This window comes from Tenrec ecaudatus, chromosome X, assembly GCF_050624435.1.
Source record: "Tenrec ecaudatus isolate mTenEca1 chromosome X, mTenEca1.hap1, whole genome shotgun sequence".
NCBI classification, from domain to species: domain Eukaryota; kingdom Metazoa; phylum Chordata; class Mammalia; order Afrosoricida; family Tenrecidae; genus Tenrec; species Tenrec ecaudatus.
In genome coordinates, this window is record NC_134548.1 from 98753499 (window position 1) to 98765918 (window position 12420).

General features: G+C 43.9%; 2 pseudogenes; both read left to right on the top strand.

The window, feature by feature from the left end:
• The first annotated feature begins 219 nt into the window (after positions 1-219).
• LOC142433552 (E3 ubiquitin-protein ligase SIAH1-like) lies at positions 220-910 on the top strand (annotated as a pseudogene).
• A 4761-nt stretch (positions 911-5671) lies between these two features.
• Positions 5672-7615, top strand: LOC142433554 (E3 ubiquitin-protein ligase SIAH1B-like; annotated as a pseudogene).
• Positions 7616-12420: the final 4805 nt, after the last annotated feature.

The window sequence follows — 12420 nt, forward strand, 5'->3', positions numbered from 1 at the left end:
GTTTTAGCTAGAGCTATCAGTTCGCGAAAGGAAACCTAGGGATTCTCATACCTGTCCCGCCTACCCCCCCACACCTCGGCCCTTCAGTGATTGGAAATATGCCCCCTCATTGGCAGCTCCTCAGTGTGTGTTGCTTAGTGGCAGCATCAGGCAGGCTGGAAAAGGCCCAAGGGGAATCCTACTAGACTTTGCAGGACATGCTCTTGAGCTGAGGCATCAATGGGGGATGTGGCAGTGTGGGTATGGTCAGCCTACCCTTCTGTGGGCCTATGTGTCTCCTTGGACTCAGCAGGGGTAGAAGTGCTCGTGGTGGCTGGGGTGGTCAAAGTGTTGGCAGCTGAGCACGCTTGAATGAGGACTGGGGTCCCAGACACGGTCTCTGGCCCCTTCAGACTGCTACAGCTTTACCTACTGGTACTTCAAATTATATGCCATCCCAGAGGGTGCCTGTGCTGACCGATACAACCACATCCAACAAAGGCTTGCTGAATCTTTTTGCATGTCCAGTTCACTTTGATTGTGTGTTACCACCCATCATTCAGTGTCAGAATACCCATCTTGTTTATAGCAACTCTCGCCCAAAGCTTACATGTTGTCCAACTTACAAGGAGGATCAGGTCACAACTTGACTAAGAAGAACATGGTTGATTCAGGACTCTTCCCTTGGAAATATGCCTCTTCTGGGTATGAAAGAACTCTGCCTCACACAGAAAAAGTTGATCACAAAGAGCTCGGTGAGTTTAGGCCTTATTCCTGTCCACTCCCTGGTGTTTCCTGTAAATGGAAAGGCCCTGTGGATGCTGTCATGCCCCATCTCATGTGTCATCAAATACCTTTTACAACCCTAGAGGGACCAAATACAGTTTTCCTTGCTGTGGGCATTGATCTCTGGTGCTTTTTGCCTGTGTGATGATACAGACCTGTTTTAGCATTCAGTTCACGATACTATTGGATAGTGTTGAACTATTTTGTCACAATGAGCAGTTATTTACAATTGAACAGCTGGTAGGAACATCCGAGCAAGCTGAAGGTTTACATTTATTTGTTTGTTTATTTATTTTGAGCTAAATTGTCCTAGGTAGCATTTGGTTTCAGAAACTTTTCCTCGATCTATTGAATTGCAGCAGGCATTATGAATAAGTACTGCCTAATCTTGACTCCAGTGTTGCACATCATTTTGCAGAAAATGTCAACGTATGTATGAATGTCACAATTTCCACGTGTTCAAATGGTAATCAAACGTGATATGGCCAGGGTCTTAAAACCACTGCATTCAGTTTTCACTATATTTATATATGAGGATGGGGAAATAGATCTATGTGCATATATTTATAGGTTTAATATTAAGGTAGCAGAAGGACATTGGGCCTCCACTCAAGTACTCCCTCAATGCAAGAATACTTTCTTCTATTAAATTGACATTCTGTGATGCTCATCTTCCTGACACAATCACCGAAGACAAGGCAGGTGAATAAGCAAATGTGGTGAAGAAAGCTGATGGTGCCCAGCTATCAAAAGAGATAGTGTCTGGGTCTTAAAGTCTTGAAGGTAAACAAATGGCCATCTAGCTCAGAAGCAACAAAGCCCACATGGAAGAAGCACACCAGCCTGTGTGATCACAAGGTGTTGAAGGGATCAGGTATCAGGCATCATCAGAACAAAATATCTTACCATAGTGAATAGGTGTGTGTGTGTGTGTGTAGTGGAGACCCAAAGCCCATTTGTAGGCCACTGGAGATCCCCTGGCAGAGGGGTCTCGGGGAGGAGACGAGCCATTCAGGGTGTGATGTAGTAACGATGAAAAATACAACTTTCATTTAGTTTCTAAATGCTTCACCCCCTCCACACACATTATCATGATGCGAATTCTGCCTTGCAAGTCTGGCTAGACCAGAGGATGTACACTGGTACAGATAGGAACTGGAAACAGGAAATCCAGGGCGGATGATCCCTTCAGGACCAGTGGTGTGAATGGCGTAACTGGGAGTGTAGAGGGAGAGTGGGTTGGAAAGGGGGAACCGATTACAAGGATCTACATGTGACTTTCTCCCTGGGGGATGGACAAGAGAAAAGTGGGTGAAGGGCGATGTCGGACAGGGCAAGATTTGACAAAATAATAATTTCTAAATTATCAAGGGTTCATGAGGGAGCAGGGAGCAGGGAAGGAGGAAAAAAACGAGGAGCTGATGGCAGGGGTTTAAGTGGAGAGCAAATGTTTTGAGAATGGTGAGGGCAATGAATGTACAAATGTGCTTTACACAATTGATGTATGTATAAATTGTGATAAGAGTTGTATGAACCCCTAATAAAATGATTTTTTAAAAAAAAGAAGAAAGCACCAAGTAGCCTGTCAGCCTGAAATTGTTTTGGTAGGTGAAAGCTAAGTATATGAAGGTAAATAAAAGGAAGGTTGATAATATAGGAAGCAATTGCATGCAATAATGCTAATATATTTTAAAGTAAGTCAACAGTAAACCACTGAAAAACATTATATATTTTTCCCTAGTTGGGCATATTTTGTATTTTAAAAGGTTGATTTCACAGGAAGTGTTGTAAAATATTTCTGAATTTGTGTTTATCATAGATTAAGTGTACGGTCGAAAGCCTTAAAAACAAAACAAAACATTTTTGGGTGCACGCATGTGTGTGTGTGTGTGTGTGTGTGTGTGGTGTGTTTTTCTCTTCATTTCACTGACAAGCCTTGTGGAGTGGTCTTGGACTACTACTTTTTGAGCCTTTGTGGCTCACTACAGAGCACTTCTGCTGTGGCTCCTTTTTTTGGCAAGGGGAGAGAGGGTAGGGTGTTAACTTTTATTCATTCTAATTTCACTTTAAATAAATAATATGAATTTTTGTTATTCAGGATTAGAAGACGATATAAATAATGGTTGTACACCGAAAGAGTTCAATCAATGGCACAGAATGATACATGTAGAAGTTGTTAAACTGGAGATTGTTTTGTTGTGCATATTTTTGCCAAAATTAAATATATGTACATGTACAAAAAACAATGAATACAAACAAGAAGTAAACATTCTAAAATCGACTGTTGCAATGACTGTGAAACTTTTCTTAATAAGATCAGATTATTGAATTGCAGGATATGTATGTGAAGTGCCAATAAAACACATTGTATACATATAAATATACATAACCTAGGGGGAGAATAAACCGGCTTCTGTGGTCCTGTGTAGATGCTTAGAATATGTTTCAATCTATTGCTCGATCAACCATGCCATGGACTAAACACTATGATGACATTAGATACTGGCCTTACAGGGAACATAGTATCTCCCAACGGCTGCCATATGGAAGCCCGAATGAATGATCTGGGTTCTATCTCAAAGCTATGCGTAACCCTCCCTCAATGGGAAAGGAAGCAGAGGATGGCTACACCAAGACAAGAAATGGCGATAGTCAGTGGTTCTCAATGTTCCTAATGCCATGACCCTTTAATATAGTTCCTCATGGTGTGATGACCCTCCGAACCATAAAATTATTTGTGTTTCTACTTCATAACTGTAATATTGCTACTGTTATGAATTGAGCAACCCATGTGAAAGGGTCGTTCAACCCTCAAAGGGGTTGCGATTCACAGGTTGAGAACCGCTGCATAGCTCAACCTTGTTTGAGACCCCTGATTTAGAAGGTATCCTTTGAACGGGGACCCAGAAACACCATATCTTAGTAGCTCAATACTCCCTTTGCCTTCACATGACAGGTATTAGTCTGAAAGGCAAAGACCTGCCCTTGTAAGGAATGTTACAAAAAATTTTCCAGTAGCACTAACCCCCAAGCTCAGTGTCAATATAGCTCAATCAATTAAGAAACCAATGTGGACATATAATCAACTCATGGATTGCCACTTACATTTCAACTATCCTCGAATAAACTCTTCCTCTTAACAGTAGCATAAATTCTATGTCATTGGATGAATTATATTTAAGGAATGCAATCTTTTTATACCCTTGTGAGATGATTGACAGTTTTCTTTGTTGCTTTGAGTGTCTGTTTCTTTGTTGTTGTTGTTGTTGTTGACATAACATGAACGCTAAGTAAACCAGAGTCCTTCATAACCATGGACAAGCACATAGATTCCAGGTTCCCACTTAATTCTACCTCGACTCTAAGAAAAGTTAGGTCTTATAGCATGGGCCTGCTCAATTCTTGCCTTCAAGAAGAGATCACTGAATAAGCATGCTACAGCAAAGTGTGCTGAAGAATGAGTATGGTGCCTGGCTATCCCTGGGAAATGTCTGGAATCTTAAATTCTTGTATTTAAATGAGCTCTTGAAGTGAGGAATCAACTAAGTCTACATCAAAGAAAAACACCAACCAGTGTGATCCAAATATGACAATGACAAAATACAAATATGATGAAGGAAAAAAGTAGCAGAGCTTAAATTCTGAACCCCCAATTTGTACTAGTCTATGGAGGACAGTGGGAGCCTAAAACTCATCTGCAGAGTATCATGTCAGACCATCCCCAAAGTGGAGGCCCCAGCCTCCCTCCCTCTCTGAGCCCTGGGAACCCTCTAACTCCCTCTCCCTACCTCCTTGCAAGAGCAAAGCTCTAGTGGCCACTGAATAGAAACTCACAGCTAAGACATTCAGGGAGCTGGCCCCTGTAAACCAGGAGTACTACTTGAACTCTCTGGGTGATTCAATAAATTCTTTTCTTTCTTTCTTTCTTTCTTTCTTTCTTTCTTTCTTTCTTTCTTTCTTTCTTTCTTCCTTTCTTCCTTCCTTCCTTCCTTCCTTACCCTATTTTCTTCTTAAGAAAAATAACTGCAAACTCTTTTTTCCACCTGGGGAAGCATAACTAAAAAACAACCTCAAGGGTATCAAGGGCCTAAATGTAAGTCCCAAGGCTATCAGGATCGTCAATGAGAAGTTAGGACATATCTAATGTCCTTGTACAGGGCATACCCGAGCTACCAGATAAAGCAAAGAAGCGCACACCATGAAAGACAAAATAGATGAATGGGACTTAATAAAAAGAACACACTTGTGTACATCGAAAGAGTTCATTAAAAGAGTAAAGCAAGAGCCCACAGACTGGGAGTAGATATTGAGCAATGGTATAACTGACAAAGGACCAATTACCAAAATCTACAGTATACTACAAGCCTACAACAAGAAAAGACACATAACCTGCTGAGAAGGTGGGCAGAAGACCGAAACAGGCAATTCACAACGGATGACACCGAATCACTAATAAAAACACGTGGAAATACTCTCATTCACTAGCCATCCCGGAAATACAAGTGAAAAGAACTGTGAGTTACTAGCTAACACCCATAATCATAGCTCAATTAAAAACAAAACGACAACAAAACCTGAGAACACCAAATGGTGGGCAGGTAAGTGGAGAGGTCGGAACCTTTATACACTGTTGGAGGGTTTGTAAATACTGTGGAAAATCAGATGGCAAAGAGATGAGAGAGGCACACCAACATCAGAGACCCGAGGATTATCAATCACATAATCTGAAGCTAAAGGAGGGAAGAGTGTCAAAGCCTAGATTGTGAGTTTCCAGTTTGCTATGTAAGACAGTGGGAGCCCAAGATACATTTGTGAGATCTATATGGGAAATATAAGTCTTGGGGAATTTCCCTCTATCTATATAGAGGAATGGGGAGAAAATGATTTGCCAGAGCATATTGGAGAGATGACTATAGGAGATGAAAATGATAAACCTGACATAAGTGGTTAAAACCCTGTCAATTGATTCTCCCCGCCTCTGGTGCGCATTGGCCTGATCTGGTTTTCAACATTTTCTGTTTGTTCATATTGGGGTTTATTTCAGATGTATTTTGGCATTAGGGAAACCTTCTTTTTTTTGTTGTATGTTTTCCTGTTTTTCAGTATATGAAATGCAGGATGGATGAAATTACAGAGACAGCAAGCAGAATAAGGGTTTCTGGGGGCTAAAGTGGAGGTGGAGGTAAAGAGAGCTGAGGTCCAGGAGTTCAAGAAGGAAGAGAATGTTTTAAAACTGCTTGTGGTAGCAATAGTACAACACTGTTGGATGTAATTGCACTATGGAACAATATGATATATGTATTAGCTCAAAATAAAATGGTTTTGGGAAAAAAATTCACCATGATCAAGTGGAATTTATTCCAGGGATCCAAGGGTGGTCCAACATTATAAAGTCTAATGTGATCCACCATAGAAACCAGGCAAAAAATTAAAACCACAAAATCATATCAATAGATGCAAAAATGGCCTTTGACAATATCTAACACCTTTCTTTTGAGAAAAAAAAGGGCTCAACAAAATAGAAAGGAAATGCCTCACTATAGTAAGAGGCATATGCAAAAAAAAAACCCAATAGCCAAGCATCATGCTCAATGGTGGTGGGATGGTGCACGGGGAGGGTTGGGGAGCTGGTTCAGGGATCAGATAAAAATTGCCCTTATCACCATACTGGAAGTCTTAGCTAGATCAGTCGGCAAAACCAAATCTAGGAATACTCACTCCTCCACACCTTGTGGGATTAGAACCGTGCTTCCTCATGGGCTGCTCCTCAGTGTGTGGTGTTTTAGTGGCAGCGCAGGGCAGGCTGAAAATGGCCAGCAGGAAATCCCCAGCGCCTTCGCAGGGCATATCCTCCGGCAGCGGCATTGACTGATGCGGGGCGGCATGAGTGTGGTCAGTGTGGCCTTCTGCGGCCCAGTGTGTCTTCTTGGACTCAGCACCTGAAGAAGTGGAAGAAGTGGCCCTGGTGGCTGGGGTGGACGAAAGTGTTTAGGGACTGAGTGCTTGAGCGAGAACTGAGGTCCCAGGTGCTCTCTCCGCCCCCCGTTTAAGTGAGCCTTCAGACTGCTTCGGCATTACTTACAGGTAGTTCAAATTGTACGCCATCCCAGAAGGTGCCTGTGTTGACCGATAGAACCAGTTCACTTTGACTGTGTGTTACCACCCATCCTTCAGTGTCAGAATACCCATCTTGTTTGTAGCATCTCTCGTCCAAAGCTCACATGTTGTCCAACTTGCAGGGAGGATCCAGTCGCAACTCAGCTACGGAGAACCTGGTTGATTCAGGACTCTTCCCTTGTAAATATGCCTCCTCTGGGTGTGAAACAAACTGCCATGCACAAAGAAAGCAGCCCACCAAGAGCTCTTTGAGATTAGGCCTCATTCCTGTCTATTTCTTAGTGTTTCCTGTGAATGGAAAGGCTCTGTGGATGCTGTCGTGCCCCATCTGATGGGTCATCCAATACCCATTACAATCGTAGAGGGACCAAATAGAGTTTTCCTTGCTATAGACATCCTGGTGCTGTTGACTGGATGGCGACACAGTCCTACTTTGGCGTTTGGTTCATGGTATGATTGGAGGAATGGAAAAGATCTGATGGCGATGAGCCAGCCATCCTTCAGAACTGTGCAGCTGATAGGAACTAGCAAATAAACTGAAAATTTTGTTTATCACCTTGAGCTAAATGGTCCTGGTAGGCATCTGGTTTGTGAAGCCCCTCCTCGGTCTATTTGCAAGGGAATTGCAACAGCTATTTTGAATAGTGATTGCCTAGTCTTTGACAACAGTGTTGCATAACTCTTTGCGGAAAATGGCAACTTTTGCATGAATGTCACTATTTGCAGGTGTTGAAATGGCAATCAAACATGACCTGGCCAGTGTTTGCAACCATTGCGTTCGGTTTTTAAAGAGAATAAGGCACTCAGTGGCTTGCCAGCCTGGAACTGTTTTTGTAGATGGTAGTTAGATGTATGAAGTTAAATAAAAGGAAGGCTTTGAATACAGGAAACAGTTGCATGTAGCAATGCTGACATATTTTAAAATCACTAAAAATAAACCACTGAAAAACAGTCTGTATATTTATTCCAAAGTTGGGGATCTTTTATATTAAAAAGTTGATTCTGCTATTGCGTGCATGGAAGGCGGGGGTCTGGGGGTCCCGGGGCCCTTCAGGGACCCGCCAGTCATACAGCTCGACGGGAGGCGCGGGCACGCATGCTCCGACGGTCGGTGCGGCGGCGGGGACGACGACGATGGCGGGGACGACGACGACGGCGGGGACGACGACGACGGCGGCGGGCAGGCGGAGTGCCAAGCCCGGCGGGCGTGAGGTGACGAGCGGGGCGGGCAGCGGCTGGGGCTACTGACGGCTCACCGGATCCGGAGCGCACTGTGCGGGGCGCCGGGCAGGGATCTGCCAGAAGTGCGGTGGATGGCACTTGGCTGTCGGATAGAGCGTCCAGAAGCGGGACACCGGAGGCGCGTGCACGGAGGGTGGCAGCAGCCATTGTGGTGGCGATTCCTGTCTGGGACAAGCAGCGGTGATGGCAGCGGCGGCGGCAGCATCTGTGGGCCTCCGTGGGACAGCTAGGAAACCTATGCATTTATCTAAGGTCAGTGAGAATTTTCAGGCACCTACAAGAGAATGTCTGTCTGCCTGCCTGCCTGCCTGCCTGCCTTTTTAGAGTGGCTGATGGAAGCCTGCGTTCTTTGTACCCCCAAGGACCCAGAGGCCCCAGAGAACAAGAGGGAAATAAGTATTGCCTTTATTACTCAGCCCGCCTCAGACATGAAAAAGAAATGGGAAGCATTTGAAGGGAACAATCTTCATGATTTGATAGAAGTGTCTTAGTGGGTGTATCACAACACAGATGACCCTACCACGACAGAGACAAAGAAATAGCTAAAATACTAGGAATTGCCATGAGACACACCAGAGACTCAGGAAAAGATATCATGGCCCACTCACGGAGAGACTGACCTGTGGCACCGCCAAGCCCCGAGGAAGGAAGGATCCAGTTGCCTACTACAGAAGAGACAGACATTGGAAAAACCACTGCATTGAAAACCCCAGGTGAGACGGACAAACCTCCACTAGAGAGGACGGGCCTCATCCTCGCCTTGAAAAACCCAAGCGAGAGACAATAACGCTTGAGGAAGCTGAAGGAATGTCTCAGGGCTCTGTTTCACTGGCCCCCAGGATCCCGTGCTAACTGTCCAATTTGGGGGCCAGCCAGGAAATGTCTTGGAAGACACAGGGGCCATCTTCTCAGGTTCAAAAAAGAGAATGGACACATTGTCAAAGGAAAGATTGGAATTACTGTCAGCCTATGATTGCTTCCAAAGTACTCACACCAGAAGGTTTGCATGGAGATTGGGGGGCTTCCCAAGCCATCAAGGTAAAAAATGTCTCTCTGCCCTATGTCCCAGTTAGCCACATGGTTTTCATGGCACTGGCTCCCGGCTCGGCTGTTGAGCCAGTGAAACTCTTTTAGCAGGAGTTGAAGTGGCCATCCACGGAAGGACAAAACCTCCACAGTGGGTTTCCCGTTTCAATACGAAGCCACCTATATCACCTCTTGGACATTATCATTGTCCTGGGCTCTGAATCGCTACCCCAGATCTAGAATGCGCCTGACATGTGCACATGGTTTGAATCAGGTTCGGGTTAACCCCTATCGATCACTTAGTGACATGGGACACTAGACCATGGAATACCTTTACTTTCCAGATGAGAAAACTCACTCAAAAAGGCACAGGTACTGACCCACAGGAACACAACTGGTTAACAACAAAGCCACATTCCCAACCAGTGTCTGGAGCCAGAGCTCAGAGCCCCATATGCCTGTGCCCAGCTGAGCAGTCACCCTCTCCTGGACCCTCGAAAGAACTGAGCAGATCCTACCCCCCCCTCCCGTGTCCCCCTCCCATGCCCGAATATGTTTTTTCATAGGATGGCACTGAATCTGCAGCTCTGGGAGAGGGACATATCTGATGCAGAACACGGAGCAGACGAAGGGGGAGGAGGGGAGAGTGGAGCACATCCTGGCCCACCAGGCCTTGAGGATGATGTTCCCACTCAGAGAAGACAGTCCACACAGAAGACCACATGGCCAGCCCAAGATGAGACACGACGTCCCTCAAAGACCCATAGCCCTAGAAGGGACAACACTGGAGACACAGTGTGGGAACGGATCCCGCCACACCGAGGCATAGCACTAAGGGGGTGCAGCAGAAGAGCAAGGAAGTGGAGCAACAATGTCCCCAGGAAATGCCAAAGTAGGACTTTGGGGGCAGGACTTGGTGCCCGCACAGACTGGACTGGAAAACACTGCTAAGGGCCAACAAACAGTCCGTGAACTAACTACGAGCTTCCCTTTCTTGATGAGTTGTTTTCTTTTATGGTCATTGGATTTTGGCTGTTTTCTTTCTTTTGGTGCTTGCTTTCGCTCTGTCTTGTGTTTGTGCATGTTATTACCTCTACTGTATGTCTAAAAAGATGCTGGATGCACAAAAAAAAAAGTTGATTCTACAGGAAGCATTGTAAAATAATCCTGAATTTTTGTTTATTGTAGATTGATTGTGCTGTTGGAAAACTTAAAAAAAAAACTTTTTTGTGATGCATACATGTGCATGTGTGTATTTGTATGTGTGGTGTTTCCCTCTGTCCTTTTAACTCTCACACCATGTGGAGTGGTCCTGGGCCACTGCTTTTGGAGCCCTTTGTGAGTCACTACAGAGTGCTGCTCTTGTATGTGTGTGTGTGTGTGTTAATATTTATTAATTTTAGTTTCTTATTAAGTAACTGAATTATACATGCAGAAGTTGTTAAATTGGAGACTCTTTCGTTGTGCATATTTTTCCCCAAATGAAAAAAAAATTTACATGACAAGCAATGAGCAAAAAGAAGAAAATAAGCTCTCAAATTGATTTTGGTAATGATTATACAATTCTTGTTGATATGATTAACCTATCGAATTTTATGATATGTGGATGATGTGCCAATAAAACAATTAAAAGTAAGAAATGAGAAAAACAAAACTAAAAACAATAATTGTAGGGAGCCTAAGGGGAGAATAACCCTGGTTTTATGTTCCTGGGTAGACACTTAGAATATGTTTCAACCCATCCCTCGGTAAGCAATGCCATGGACTAAGCACGATGATAACTTTAGTAGTTCTCACCCTTCCTCATGCCGCAACCCGTTAATACAGTTCCTCTTGTTGTGGTGACCCCCCAACCATAAAATTATTTTCGTTCCTACTTCATACCGGTAATCTTGCTACTGCTATGAATTGAGAAACCCCTGCGAAAGGGTCGTTCAACCCTCAAAGGGGTCACAACCCACAAGTTGAGAACCACTGTTTTCAATGGTGGCCTTACGGGGAACATAATATCCTCCAAGGCTCACACCAGAAGGACTCCACATGGAAACTGACTGAATGAACTGAGCCCTACTTCAAAACTACCTGTAGCCCATGGACTTCAGACGGAAATTCCCTAATAGGAAAAGAAACTAAAGATGGCCACTCCAAGACTGTGAAAATGGGTACAGCTGAACCGTGGTAGGAAACTTTGCTTTAGAAGGTTTCCAATGAATGGGGACCCATTCCACCATATATTGAATATAGCTAGGCTCTGCCCTTGGAAGCAATGTTACAGAAAGATTTCTCCTATCGCCAACACCCATGCTTAACGGAAACAGAACAAAGTCAGTTAAGAAATAAATTCATAGAAATTAGCATCTCCATGGATTGCAGCTGACATTAGAACTATCCTCACAGAAACTCCTAAATATTACCATGAATTTGATGCCACTGCACAAACTATATGTTAACAATGCAATTACCTTGGACACCAGCAGGGTAAGTGACTGTGTTTTCTTTTTCACTTGTTTCGCTTTTTAATGTTTGCTATGTTTGTTTGTTGTTGTTGACGTACTATGAACACTAAATTAAACCAGAGTCATTCATTAAATATGGACAAGCAGATGGAATATGGGCTCCCACTACATTCTAGCCGAAATCCAAGAAGAGTTATTTCTTTTTTTTAAACAATTTATTAGTGGCTCATACAACTCATCACAATAGATACATATACATACATCAATTGTATAAAGCACATCCGCACATTCCCTGCTCCAATCATGCTCCATCCTTGCTTTGAAGAAGAGATCCCTGAAGACAAGGGTGCGATAGCAAAGTGTGGAGAAGAAAGCAGATGGTGGCCAGCTATCCATTGGAATAGTTTTTGGGGTCGTAAAAGCAGCCATTTAAGTGAGGAATCAAAATCCACATCGAAGAAGCAAACCAGCTTGTGTGATTCAAAGATGATGATAACCAAATGCAAATATGACAAAGGGGAAAGGATCAGAGCTCAAATTGTGAGCACCCAATTGGTACACGGCCATGGAGGACGTGTGCCCAAATCCATCTGCAGAGTGTCTACTCAGATGAATTGTCCACGAGATCCCCTCTGGCCACAACTGAGGGACTCAAACACCTTTAGCATCAGACGGAGGTGATTGTAAACTTGATTACGATGGATTGAACCATGGTATGCTATGATATAATAATTGGTCCATTGACGTCCCTCTTGACCCAACCTCAATTTACTCTAGGTTCAAATATTGCCCATTTTTCTCACCACAGTAATTA